The sequence below is a fragment of the Delphinus delphis genome, chromosome 15 (genome assembly GCF_949987515.2).
Source record: "Delphinus delphis chromosome 15, mDelDel1.2, whole genome shotgun sequence".
Lineage (NCBI taxonomy): Eukaryota > Metazoa > Chordata > Mammalia > Artiodactyla > Delphinidae > Delphinus > Delphinus delphis.
Window position 1 is genome coordinate 58,474,152 of NC_082697.1, and position 13,862 is coordinate 58,488,013.

A 13,862-nucleotide genomic window follows, 5' to 3' on the forward strand; every position below is an offset into this window, starting at 1 on the left:
GCTGAACAGAGAGAGCATCCTGGAAACCAGGATCTGGACCCAGAGAGCCAGCCTTGCCCTGCCATGTGCTGCCAGATGACTTGGCAAAGCCACTTCACTTGCTAAGCCTCAGTTTCCTCATCTCTAAGATGGTAACAATGGCGGAGATGAACATCGCTGATCTGCGGGGTCCCTTTGCTCCCTGCAAGGCCCTGGGGTCCGCACGTTTACCGGCACATCACTCATTCCCATGACACCACTAGGAAACAGGGGGCACCCTTATCCCCACTGTACAGATGGGGCAGTTGAGGCTCAGGCAGGCTCAGAAAGACATCCCAGGTCCTAAGGTTCGGGATTCGAACCCAGATCCAGCGATGTGAGGCCCAGGTCTGAACTGCCCCTTGGATAGAGGGAAGGGGGATGCTCTTTGGGATATGGGCGCAGTTGTCTCTCACTATACTTTTTCCTCCCTGGGGCGGCCATAGGAATTAGCACAAACTTGGGTGGCTTAAGAAAGAAAGAGAGAGAGAGGAAGGAAGGAAGGAAGGAAGAAAGGAAAGGGAGGGAGGAAGGGAGGAAGGGAGGGAGGGAGGGAGGGAGGGAGGGAGGGAGAAATTTATTCTCTCATAGTCCTGGAGACCAGAAGTCCAAAATCAAGGTGTCTGCAGGGTTGGTCCCTTCTGGAGGCTCTGAGGGAGAATCTGTTCCCTGCTCCTCTCCCGGCTTCTGGGGGCTTCCAGCTGATGACGTTCAGGACATCATACCCCAAAATACTGCACCTAGGCATGCTGAATACCTTAAGCAGAAGCAGGAATATCACCCTGATCTTGCCCTTCTTCCCTCAAACAGGTGAATAAAACTCCCATGGGAGAGGTGCCCTCCCTGTACCAGAAGGAAGGGAGACTTTCTTATCACCGGGACGGGGAACTGGGGATTGAGAAATCTGAACAAAGTTTGTTCATCTCACCTTTTCCTAGTTATTTCTCCACTTACCACCCCAAACCCAAACCCCTTTGTCTTGTCTTGTTCATTCTTCACACATTTACTTGTTTCTTTGTCTCTAAGGTACAAAATCTTCCTGCTTTGGTCACTTCTGGTCCTCATTCTCTTGTAAAGACTCCCATGTCCAAGTGAAAATTCAATCAAATGTGTTTCCTTTTCTCTTGTTAATCTTTGTCAATTTAACTTCCAGACGCAGCCAGGGACCTTAAAGGGGTTGACAAAAATTTTTTCTTCCCCTCACGGCAGTCCTGGAGTTTCCTTGGCTTGTGGCTGCATCCCTTTAATCTCTGCCTCCATCATCCTCTGTATCTGTGTCCTCTCTTCTTCTTATAAGGACACTTTTCATTGGCTGAATTGTTACGGTCTCTCATTGGCTGGGCTGTTGCTGGACAAGGAGAAAAATCTTCCTTCCTCCTGCTGGGGTAGTAAAGTAGTAACTTTCTTCCTGTTGCAGATGCAAGGTACATCTCTTCCTGTTTGGAGTCTACAGACAGCAACGTGTGATGGGGCTTGAGAGCTCCCCCTTCCTGCCTTCCTGCCTCCAACTTAAATGAGGTTTCATTTGGTCCTCAGGGTACTTAGGGTGATGGAAGTGTTCGAGAACTAGGTAGTGGTGCACAACATTGTGAATGTACTGAATGCCAGTAAATCGTTTACTTTAAAATGGTTGATTTTATGTTGTATGAATTTTACTGCAATTTAAAACAATAAAAATATGGGAATTCCCTGGTGGTCCAGTGGTTAGGACTCAGCGCTTTCATTGCCTGGGCCCTGGTCGGGGAACTAAGATTCCACAAGCTGTGCAGCGGGGCCAAAAGGGAAAAAAAAGCAATAAAAATAAATGAGTGAACTCAATTTGAATGATATATTTTTTAACCCAGGCTAACCAAAGTGTTATTATTTCAACATGTAATTGATATAAGAAGTTATGAATGAGATATTTTACATTCTTTTTTCCATGCAAAGTCTTTGGAACCTGGTGTGTGTTGGACACTGCACCACAACTCAACGCAGACCAGCCACATCTCAAGTTTCAGCAGCCATGTGGGGCTGGCGACTCCCTCGTTAGACAGCAAGGCCCCAGAAAGAGGCAAGCCTTCTGGCTTCTTCAGAGGAGCCACCGGAAAGCAAATCTTTCGCTGCAAAGCCCCCCCCACCCCCGCCAATGTAACTTCCGCGAGTGATTCGCTCATGGAGTCTCTAGGGTCTTGTCTGCTCTGGCCAGTCCTCCCTCCCAGAGATGGGGAGAGCGTAGGGGTGGAATGGAGACCCTTCCCCCAAAGATATGTCTACCCAGAACCTGTGAATGTGATTCTCTTTGGAAAAAGGATCTTTGCAGATGTAATTAAGACTCTTAAGGGAATTCCATGGTGGTCCAGTGGTTAGGACTTGGCGCTTTCACAGCCGAGGGCACAGGTTCAGTCCTGGTCAGGGAACTGAGATCCCTCAAGCAGTGCAGCACAGCCAAAAAAAGAAAAAAAATCATTAAAAAAAAAAAACGACTCTAGAGGTGAGATCATCCTGGATCATACAGGTGGGCCCTGTCAATTTGCTGACATTCAGTACATTCACAATGTTGTGCAGGCATCACCACTACCTAGTTCTAGAACATTTCCATCACCCCAAGTACCCTGAGGACCAAATGAAACCTCATTTAAGTTGGAGTCAGGAAGGCAGGAAGGGGGAGCTCTCAAGCCCTAGCACACGTTTCTGTCTGTAGACTCCACAAACAGGAAGAGAGTTACTACTTTACTACCCCAGCAGGAGAAAGGAAGATTTTTCTCCTTGCCCGGCAACAGCCCAGCCAATGAGAGACCGTAAGAATTCAGCCAGTGAAAAGCCACTACACTTCAAACTTCCAGCTTCCTCCAATGGGCTCTTTGTTTATAACAGCCCTGCCCAACTCCCCCTTCTCCTCTATGAAAGAATGTTCCTCTGCTTTGTTTCTCTGGACTTGCCTGTATTTTTTGCTATAACACACTTGTCACGAGTTGCAATCCTCTATTCCCCAATAAGCCAAACCCATTTGCTGGTAAAAATAAATGGCTGTTTCATTTTTAAAGTCAACAACCAATTAGCAGTCACTCCCCTCTCTCCCCAGTCCCCGGCCACCACTAATCTGCTTTCAGTCCCTATGGATTTGCCTATTCTAGTCACACAGCAGGGACTTAAGTGGCTACTTCATGCCAGTGGGTGCCCGGCTTCCAGGACGTCGTGGAGTGCTACCGGTTGGGGCCAGGCAACCCCCCGCGCCAGAGCCAGGTCTGTTCGCTTCACTCCCAGCATTTTATCCAGCACCCAACTCAGCCCTGTCACAAAGTGCATGCTCAGTAAACATATATGCTGGGAGAAGTAAGGAACGAACAGGGACCCCAGAAAGAGAAGGAACTCTGGGAGCCCCATTCTGCCCTGGGGTCTGAACGGCCTGGGCAGCAACTCAGTGGAAATGGAGAGATGTGCGTGCGTGCGTGTGTGCCTGTGTGTGTATGTGTGTGGGTGTGTATGATATAATTTTTAAAATATATATATATTTGGTCTTTGCCCCATTCCTGGCAGAAAGCCCCTAAAATCCTTGGAATTTCCTCAGAGATAAGAATGTCTTTTGTATGCTAATGAGAACTCCAGGGGTCGAGGCTACAAAGCTTCAGGAGGGGAGCTGGTAGTCAGAAAAACCAGCCAAGTAATTACAGGGCGGGGACTTTCAGCCCCATCTCCTGAGAAAAGAGGCTGGAGATCGAGATCAATCACCAATGGCCAATGAGTTAATCACTTGTGCCTGTGTAATAAAACCTCAATAAAAACCCCTAAATAATGGGGTTCAGGGGGCTTCTGGGTTGGTAAACACATCCATGTGCCAGGAGGGTGGCACACCTCCCAACTCCAAGTGGACAGAGGCCCCTGTGCTTGGGACCCTTCAGACTGTATTTCCCTCTTCATCTGGCCATTCATCTGTCCCCTTATAATGAACTGTAATATGTAATAGTAAGGATAGCTCTTTCCTGAGTTCTGTAAATCCTTCTGGCAAATAATCAAACCTGAATGAGGGATGTTGTGGGAACCCTCAAATCTATAGTCAGCCGGGCAGAAGGGCAGGTAGCCTGGGGATCCCATTTGTGGCTGGCATCTGAAATGGGGGCCGTCTTGCGGGACTGAGTCCTTAACCTGTGAGGTCTAATTCTAGTTAGTGTCAGAACTGAATTGCTGGACACCCAGCTGGAGTGCGAGAATCAGAAGGTGTGTTTGAGGGATTCCTCTGGGCTTTGTTGCATGGATGGGCTGAGAGCAAGATGACTTTGTTGCTGGTAATGGACACGGGTGATGCCCTTGCTTCCAGATGGATGGAGTATTTCTGGGGGGCTGCCCAGGGCTGAGAGCCGGTCATCACCCTGGGCTCAGAGGAAGAAGCTCCAAGGGAGCTACCCGGTGAAAGCCAGCACCCCAAGGGTCCTGCACGTCACGTGAATGACAAGTGCTTTGCTCTGTGGTTGAGAGGCTGCCAACGAAGCCCCCTTCAGGGGCCAGGCCAGCAACAGAAATAGGAGAAGTGAGCGGAGTGTAGTTATAAGCACAGGGCATTCTTAGCTATATTTCACTCTCCCACTTTTGAAGGTGATATGGGCAGAGGGACGTTTTTCTTCTGTAAGAAAATCAGCAGCGGAAGTATGAAGACGTAAGGAACCAACCCTCAGCCTCCTGTCTGGGAGACGGACAACAGGGAGCAGAGGGACTAGGGCAAACGGGAAGGCAGGGCCGTCTAAAGGGTGCAGCAGGCACTGTCAACAGTGCGTATGATGCTTCTGCATCTGTGACTTTCTACCTGAGGTTTTTCTCTTGGGCCAACTGGCAGTGCCAGGGAGCTAATACCCCGGATGCAGGTTTCTACCAAGAACAGACAGGCGCTGGCAGGAGACACCCCAGTTCCCTGGCCCCTCGGGCGGCAGATGTCCCCAGTGGGATTGCACCCCAGCTGCCCACAGCAGTGACTGCTCGCCCACACCCAGCACCCTGCGCTAGCTCCTTCCTTCCCGCCTCTCTCCCCATCTCCCATCAGTTCTTCCTGGGATCCCCTCCCTAATAAACTACTTGCACTAAGATCCTGGCCTCAGAGCCTGCTTCTGGGGCAACTGACATTTAGGTAAGGGACTGAGGAAGGGACCAACTCTTCCTTAGCTGCAGCCAGTGTTTGCTGGATGGGAAGGCAGGCCCTGTAGTGCAAGACCTTCCAATTTTTTTCAAAGAGAAACCAAAATCCAGACTTTCCTATGAAACCTTCCGAGTTCTCATTGCCAACTCAAATTAAACAGTACAGAACAAAATAAAACAGAACAAAACAAAACATGTCCGTGAGCCAGCCCTGGCCCTCGACCTGCCAGGTCAGAGCTGCTGGTGGTGGGTGGAGGAGGCACAGAAAACCGTAAGCAGTGGGGACTTGGTCAGAGGGGCTTTTTGGCAACCCGCTCAGGCGGCCTGGGTGGGGACAGGCGGAGGAGGCCCGCGGTGGGCCGGGCAGTATGGCCTGTTTACGAGACCCCAGCTGGAAGCATCTGGAAAGCCCTGCATGGCCGCCCGTGGGCCGGGAGTAGACCCAGAGTAAACAATCAGTCCGAATGCTTTTCTAAACACGCAGACCCTGAGCTGCCTGCAGCCTCCCAAGGCTCGCCAGGCTGAGGAGAAATCCCAGGACCCCTCCGCCTGCCTGACATCTAAGCTCAGGCCCAGGAAAAACAAACTCAGGGCGGCTGGAGTGCCCCGAGGGGGCAGTCGCGAGACAGCCACTTCTCGACCCCATGCCTGTGAACTCCTTTTTAATTCTGTGCAGATGGAGGAGGCTGTCTTTACAGATTTCCATCTCCCTACAATGCCCACTTCCTTCCTCTTGCAGAGAAAACAAAATGGGTGTCTCTCGAGATTGCTTTTGCCCCATTTCACACGGTTATTTAAAGCCATCGCTTTTCTGCTGCCTTCTCAGGATTTAAATTAAGAATACAGGGTGTCGAGTACAGGCGGGCGATGTAAAATTTGGGTCCTGTGTGTTTATTGTTCTACAACCAGCCAAACCCTTCTGTGCCTCTTCTAAATTGTTTAATACGTTCAGGAGATTTTCAGTTGGAACTATATTCCGTCAGGGGGAGGAGAAGAGAAATTCCTGAAAGTGGACCTTTAATGGCTCCCTACGAGCCACATATTTTATGTATCTTTAACTCATGCAATCCTCATCATGACCCAGATAGCTGGATAGCATGGTATGATTAAGATATCTTTTGGTTGCAAGGGACAGAAACCTACATCAAAGGGAATTTACACGTTTGAAAAGTTCATGGTAAGGACCTCAGACATGGCTGGATCCAGGAGCTCAAATGCTGTCATGGGAATCTCTCCATCTCTTCTCTGCTCTCTTCCGTGACTGTTTCGTTCTCAGTCAGGCCCTTCTCTTGTGGTTGCAAAGATGGTACCCAGCAGTTCCAAGCCTCCAGTCACCAAGCGACACTGGTGGAAAGAGAATACCTTTTTCCCCAAGAGTTTTAGCAAATGTCCCATGACTGAATTTCATTGGTCCAGCTTGGGTCATGTGCCCATCCTCTGACCAATCACTATGGCTAGGCTGATTAAGGAAAGTCCCAGAATTTAGGACTTACTCCTCCAAATGGTGTGAGTCAGTTCCATAATATTGGGTTGCCCAAAAGATGTTAAGATGTTATGGAAAAACCCGAATGAACTTTTTGACCAACCCAATACTTGTGAGAAAAATCTCATTACTTTCCTTAGTCTGATGAAATTGGGATCTGATCCCCCTTACCAGGGGCGCAGGCTTTGGCCACGCAGAAGCTTGTTTCCCCAGGTAGTTCCCACAAGCTTCTCCCAGAGAGCCTGGTTCCATCCCCCTATGGCCCCAGGAGTAGACAATATCTCTTACCTTTGCTGCCAAATCTTCCCTTCCTAGCCCCACCCCCGGCTCTTGGAGCTGAGTTGTGCACATGACCAAGGCTGGCCATGGTGACTGCTTCAGTAATGAGCATGTGACTTAAGCTGAGCCAGAGACGAAATGTATTGTATGATTTCCTATTCAACAAGAGGAAATCTCCACTAGGCTGGTGAGATGGAAGCCTGGCCTATGATGCACCATCTTTGCCAGCAGATGGTGAGAGCCCACCTGAGAATTAAGCCCCCACAAAGGAAAGCAGAGTCAAGAGACAGAGACAGACCCCCAACCTGCCTGAGCCCCTGGATCCAGCTGTGCCTGAAGCTGTTGCACTCCTGACCTTCCGGTGACACAAAACAATACACTTTGCTTCAATATAAGCTAATTTCAGTGGGATTCTGTTATCTGCAGCTAGATGAATCCTGACTAATGTACTAGACTTCCAAAAAACCAAGGCCCGTGATTCTCCACTGGCCCAAGACAAACACAGCCCTTCAGAATGCAAAGTTGGTCCTTGAGAGGGATGGAGGGAGGGAAAATATCTCTCGTTCTTTTGTGATGACTCAATAGCTAAAAGAAGCCCTGGTTCATTTCTCAAGCAGGTTATCCTGGCTGACAAACATTACTCATTCCAGCCCCAACGAACCCTGAGGTTGGTGTGGCCCCAGAGAACTTGCTATACTCTAAGCCTCCACAGATTTTCCACATTCATGTGAAAGCCTGTCTGTGTCATTGCTCCTTTCTCCTCCAGCTCAGAGTCCTGGGAGCTGGGTTTTCTAGAGCTCCAAGAAAACACCTTACAGAATGTCCAGCCAAATCAACACCCCAAAAATGCTTACAATGCACAAGAGGCCACCGGAGATCTTGCCTCTACAGAGAACGCCCAAAGAAGTTGTTCTTGCCCCTTCCTACCGAGTGATGGGCTAGCACAGGACTTCAGAAGCGAGGAGGCAGGTCAGTAGGGGCCAGACGAGGAAACTCTGGCTGAGCCAAAGAGGCAAGACTCTTTCTGGAAGGACCTAGGGTGTATGGGAAGATTCTCAGTTGGGGAAATCAGACACGACTTCATCTTACGTTAGGTTCCCAAGAGATGGAGCCCGAGACGGGGATTTTGGTGCATGTGGCTTTTTGAGGGGGAGGTTCTCAGGAGGAGGTGGTGTCATTCCCTCTGGGCTGGAGCGGAGCGTGGGTAAGATGGATGTGAGTCACTGGCCACCAACACTCACGGCAGCTGGCACACAGCAGCCTGGTAAAGAGGATTTGGGCAGCCCCTTCCTTCCTCCTCGGGACCACACACCTGCTTTCAGGGAAGGGTTACACCTGGCGGGGATGGGGATTCACCAGTGACGGCACAGCGCAGCGGTTGAGAGCCCAGAGCCTTGGGGGCAGGCAGAGCTGGGTTCAAATCCGGGCTCTGGGATACCTCAGGCACCCATCGGGACCTGCAGAGGTGCGCAGCTCCCAGGACCAGGGCGGATGAAGCATGATCCTGTGTTAGGTGCCCCTCCATCCAGAGTCCAGCGTGTGGTGGGTGCCCCACAAGTCTCGGCTTTGTACACATCTCTGAGTGTCCCAGGCCTGAGGGCCGTGGTGGAAGTTCTGGGGTGTATGGGGGGCGTGGGGGGTCTTCCTGTGCCTTCCCAACACCTACAGACACTGACCTTCTACGTGTGCCAGGTGTTACCAGATCCCTGGCTTTTGGGGTGTCTAAACCTTCTTTGTTGGGGATTCCTGGCTCCCCACTTTCCTTCCCACTCTTACTCCCTCTGGGTAGAAAAGTACCCTGATTGGCATGAGAATCAGGTCTGGAACACAAAACTGGAGGTGGGTGGGGTGATTCTAACAGAGGAGCAACTCAGTAAGAGATGAAGGAAGTCTGGTCTTAGCCTTAACCAGAATTGCTTCAAATTCTCCAATGACCCCTAAGACCTGGAGGACAAGTCCCAGCCCCTCATAGGCCATGCTCAAGGGGGAGGTCTCTTGGGCCTCGGTGCTCACCAGGGCCCCCTCCTGTACCTTGGCTGCTCAAAATACCTCTCCCATTGTTCCACATGCTCCTGTCCCTGGGCCTTTGCACGTGCTGTTCTCTCTGCCTGGAATGCCTTCCCCTCCTTCTCCAGGGCTACTTGTCCTTCTGCTCTGGCCTCAGGCCTCCCCTGACTCCAGGAAGCCTTCCCTGACCCCGGCTCCTGTGGGTGGGCCCCTCCTTCCCGTTCCCTTCCCACCTCCCCACCCTGTGCCATCTCCCTCCTTGTTCACTTGCCTCCCCAACAAGACGGAGCAGCCCAGAGGGCAGCTGTCAGCCTTGACTGACTTGGTGTTGGCTGTGCCAGATACAGTGTAGGTGCTCAGGAAATAGGTGTGGCATGAATGAATGAAGGCCAGTGAGTGGGGTGGGCGGCCCCCCTTGGCCAGTGACATCAGGTGCCGCCACAAATTATATCCACTTATGTTGCACCAAGCAACACGCTAAGCCAGTGACACTGTCCTCTAAGCTGACCTTGACCATGGTTTGTGACAGCCGAACATTCCCAGATATACTTATGTATAATATACACCCTCCCCAGCAAATTAAAATTGGCCATTGCTTTGGATGCATGGATGACAGGTGCCATCCCACGAGTAGAAACAGCCATGATAATAACAATCATTGCTGCTCTGGACGTACCCAGCTCGGCTAAGCATCATCTGAGGTTTTATTATTATTTTCCCTGTTTTACATTTGTGGAAGCTGAGGCCCAACATGGTTAAAGTTACCTGCCCACAGCAGGTGGTGGAATAGGGATTAAACAGAAAACGAATGACCAGGCTACAGTTAACTGTGCACTGCATGGGGCGGTGGTGTATCAGTTTCCCGGGGCTGCTGCAACAAATTACCACCAACCTGGCTTAAAACAACAGAAATGTATTCTCTCACAGTTCTGGAAGCCAAAAGTTTGGAATCAAGGTGTTACTGGGGTTTTGCTCCATCTGGAGGCTTTAGGGGTGAATTCTTCTTGCCTCTTCCAGCTTCCAGGGCTCCAGGCACTCCTCGGCATTCGGCGTCATCACTCCCATCTCCGCCTCCATATTCACATGGCCTTCCCCTCTGCGTCTCTGTCCCTCAAATTCCACCCCCCCGCCACCATCTCCTTTCTCTTATAAAGACACCAGTCACTGGATTTAGGGCCCATCCTAAATCCAGGATGATCTCATCTCAAGATCCCTAATTTGATGACATTTGCAAAGACCCTATTTCCAAATAAGGTCCCATTTACAGGTACCGGCGTTAGGATGCGGACATATCTTTTAGGGGGTACTATCACTGCACTACAGGTGAGCAGGAACAAGCCATCAGCTGCCCCGCCTCCACGGGGCTGAGAAAGATGAGGAGGGGGGCTTGCCCAGGGAGAGGAGGAGACGGGCAGGCACAGAGATCAGCAGGGACAGAGAGGCCACCAGGCTTCATTCCCCACTGGAAACCCCGTTTACAGAGGAGGAAGCGGCCAGGGAGGCTGCGAGGCCACACAGGTCCCACTCAGGACAAATAGCTGTCTCTGACCCTGTGATCCCTGGAGCCTCTCTGGACCCTCTGGGCCAGCATCCTGGCGCATGGGGTCCCTTGGACCGGTCTGGGGGAGGCCTCGCCAAGCCAGACCAGGCTGCTGGCCGGAATCCAGGTCCAAGGCAGACGCCGCCCAGGCCCTGCTTTTGGTTCTGCAAATACCACCGGCCCTGCTCCCTCGAGGACGGAGAGTCCGGCCCCTGTCCGCATGACCATGCTGTGCCCTCAGCCCCCACCAGCGGTCCGAGTTTTCCATGCGCCTCCCCGACCCCCAAAAGGCTGAATGCCTAGAATTCTGCAGGAATTCCCACAGCGGCCCCCACCCTCTCTGGGTCCCCAGTGAAGGAAACAAACACCCTTTGTGGCCTGGGGCCGTGGATGGGGGAGGCCCAGGGCAGTCACTGGGGCTGTCATTCCTGGAGGTTTGCTCTTAGACAGGAAAGGATGGCGTCAAAATGGGCCCTATAGATGTTTGCTATCATTATGATATAAACACACAGGTATGTATGAGGCTACGTACCTACACGTAGAGACACACGTAGAGAGACACATGTAACCCCGAATAAAAACTCACATGCAAATAGATACACAGATACATGGGTACCTACGTGCACATACACACAGAGGCACTCACACACACACAAGTACACAGATACACACAATATAAAACTGGATGCACGGCCGCCACACGCAGGCGTGCAAAGTGATGCTCAACACGTACCCACATGCGTGCACACCACCAACCCACACGGGGGACCATCCCAGCCGACCCTGCATCTGTCCCACTTCCTTTTCAGTACTTCCCCTCCCCCAGCCCCACCACTCCATTGCCCAGCTGTGCATAAGACACAGCTGGCCGTGACCACAGGCACCAGAGTCCTTCCTTGACTCTTGAGAGGCGCCTGTGTCATCTCTCAGGTTATGACATGCTGTCACACGCAGGCTGGTTTCTGTCTGTCTGACCAGACACCCCACTGCTGGGCCCAGAGTCTGGTTTCAGGACTCTCAGCTGCACAGCCTGGGACCCTTCTCCCCGCCATCTCCCTGCATCCCCCTCTGCTGGGCCCCATTTCCCAAAGTGGGAAACGAAGCCCAGGTCCCAGCAGCCTCTAACCCCACTCCTCTCCCCACTCCTCTCTCTGTCTCTCTCTGTCACACACACACACACACACACACACACACACACACACACACACGGAAAACAGATCACAAACCCAAACTGCAGTAGCTCCCTCCCACCTCCCTCATCCAGATTAAGGATCAGTGTCACCAGGGTGACACCTTTTGCCATCAGTGCCCAACCCCTGACCCTGTAGATTGAAACCTTTTGTCTGTGGGACCACAAAGGGCATTTCTGACCCAGGACTCCAGGCTTTTTACTCTCCCAAGGCCTGTGCTGTGGGCCGGCCCCCAGCATTGCCACACTGGGAAGAGTGGATTCGGGGCAGCAGCGCAAAGACCCTGGGTGTTTCTGGGAGAGGAAGCAGGAGGGCAGGGAAGAGCTAGACAGTGAGGCCATCCAGGCGGGGTCCCCGTCCTCCCTGAGCCTCAATGTCCTCATCTGTAAAGGGGGTAAGAACAGCACCATCTGCACTGGGCGTTGCTTGGGGCTGCCCAGGCTGTGCCCCTCCCCACGCTTGAAGAAATTTCCACCTTCATGGGTCTCAGTGGGAGAAAGCCCTGCTTCCCACTGGGGACCCTGAGGATGGCAGCCTGGCGTTTTGTCAGCCTCCTGGCAGCTAGGATGCGGGCACGTGCCCCTGGCTGGGGCAATCAGTACACAGGTCCCAGAGTGGCACTAGTCCCACTAAGAAATAGGGATGGGAGCTCCACCACAGGGACAGGGTGGCAGGGACACCCACCCCTGGGGCCAGGCCTGCAGCCGTGGGGCAGAACCCCATCTGAAGTTTCCAGGCATGAGTTTGCTGCCCACTTTCTAGACCGTAGTCAGCACTGGGGCTGAGTTCTCCAGTTTTCTTCCTTTTCCAAGAGATTCCTTTCAGCTTATATCAGCCGGGTCTGTTTCTGTTGCTGGCTGCCGGGTCCAGGGCTCATCACAGCCCCCTAAGACTGCTGTGGGGAGTGAGTAGAACAATCCACTGGAGGACTCAGCTCCGTCACCTGCTAGCCGGGCACCTCAGCACACCACACTCCCTCTCTGGGCCTCAGTCTCCTCAGCTGTAAGATGGGCTGATAATAGTTCTCCACCCCATGTGACATAATAAGAAATAGGTATTTCGTCTCTGCCCCCAGCTCCTGACACAGAGCTCCTAAAACCCTTGTAATCTCCTGAGTGATAGGAGAGTGTTTTGTTCTAATGAGGTGGCTCTTGGCGGGCACCCGGGGTGAGGGCTGGTCGCCAAAAAGGCCAAACCATGATTAGAAGCTTGGAGCTTTCAGCCTCACCCCCATCCTCAGAGAAGGGAGAAGGGTTGGAGATCGAGTTAATGATCCATCATGCCTACATGATGAAGCCGTGATAAAAATCCCCAAAGTATGGGGCTCAGAGAGCTTCTAGGCTGAACACATCCATGTGCTGGGAGGGTGGTGAACCGCATCTCCATGGGGACAGAAGGTCCTGTGCTCAGGACCCTTCCAGACCTTACCCTGTGTATCTCTTTATCTGGCTGTTCATCTGTATCCTTTATCATATCCTTTCTGATAAGCTAGTAAATGCAAGTGTTCCTGAGTTTTGGGAGCCATTCCACCAAATTATCAAACGTGGGCGGGGGTTGTGAGAACCTCTGACTTTGTGGGCAAGTCAGACAGAAGTAGGGGCGCTCTGGGGAGCTCCTGTGGCTGGCATCTGAAGTGCGGGCAGTCTGTGGGACCGAGCCCTAACCTGTGGTCTGATACCCAACTCCAGGTAGGTAGTGTCAGAATTGAATTGAATTATATGATACCCGGTTGGTGTCTGGAGAATTGGTTGGTGTGGAGGAAAACCCCACATATTTGGTGTCAGAAGTGCTGTGAGTAGACAGCTTTCCTTTATCCTCATGGGGATGGTGTGAGCATTAAATGAGATAATGCAGGAAGAATTTGCCATGGGTAGCATTTGCCTTAACATGGTAACAGCAATGATTTATTTGGTTTTTATGAAATAAGGACCGAGTAGGGGTCCTCAAATTCAGAGAATCTGTAGATCTGGATAGGAAAAAAATTACGTTTTTGTTTTCACTAGCCTGTAACTGAAATTTAGTGTCTAACTTCAATTCCTGAGGTAGCAACATCCATGGACCTGTGACTTTGTCACCAACAAGAATCGCAAGTATTTTTATATCCTATGACTGTCATATATATGACATAGCTGGCTTCTTTTGTAACCTGTGGGGGGTTTTTTTGCATTGAAAAGACTATTCTGAATATTAAACTTAGTTATTAAAATACATGCCAAAAAATACATGCCAAACTGTTTAA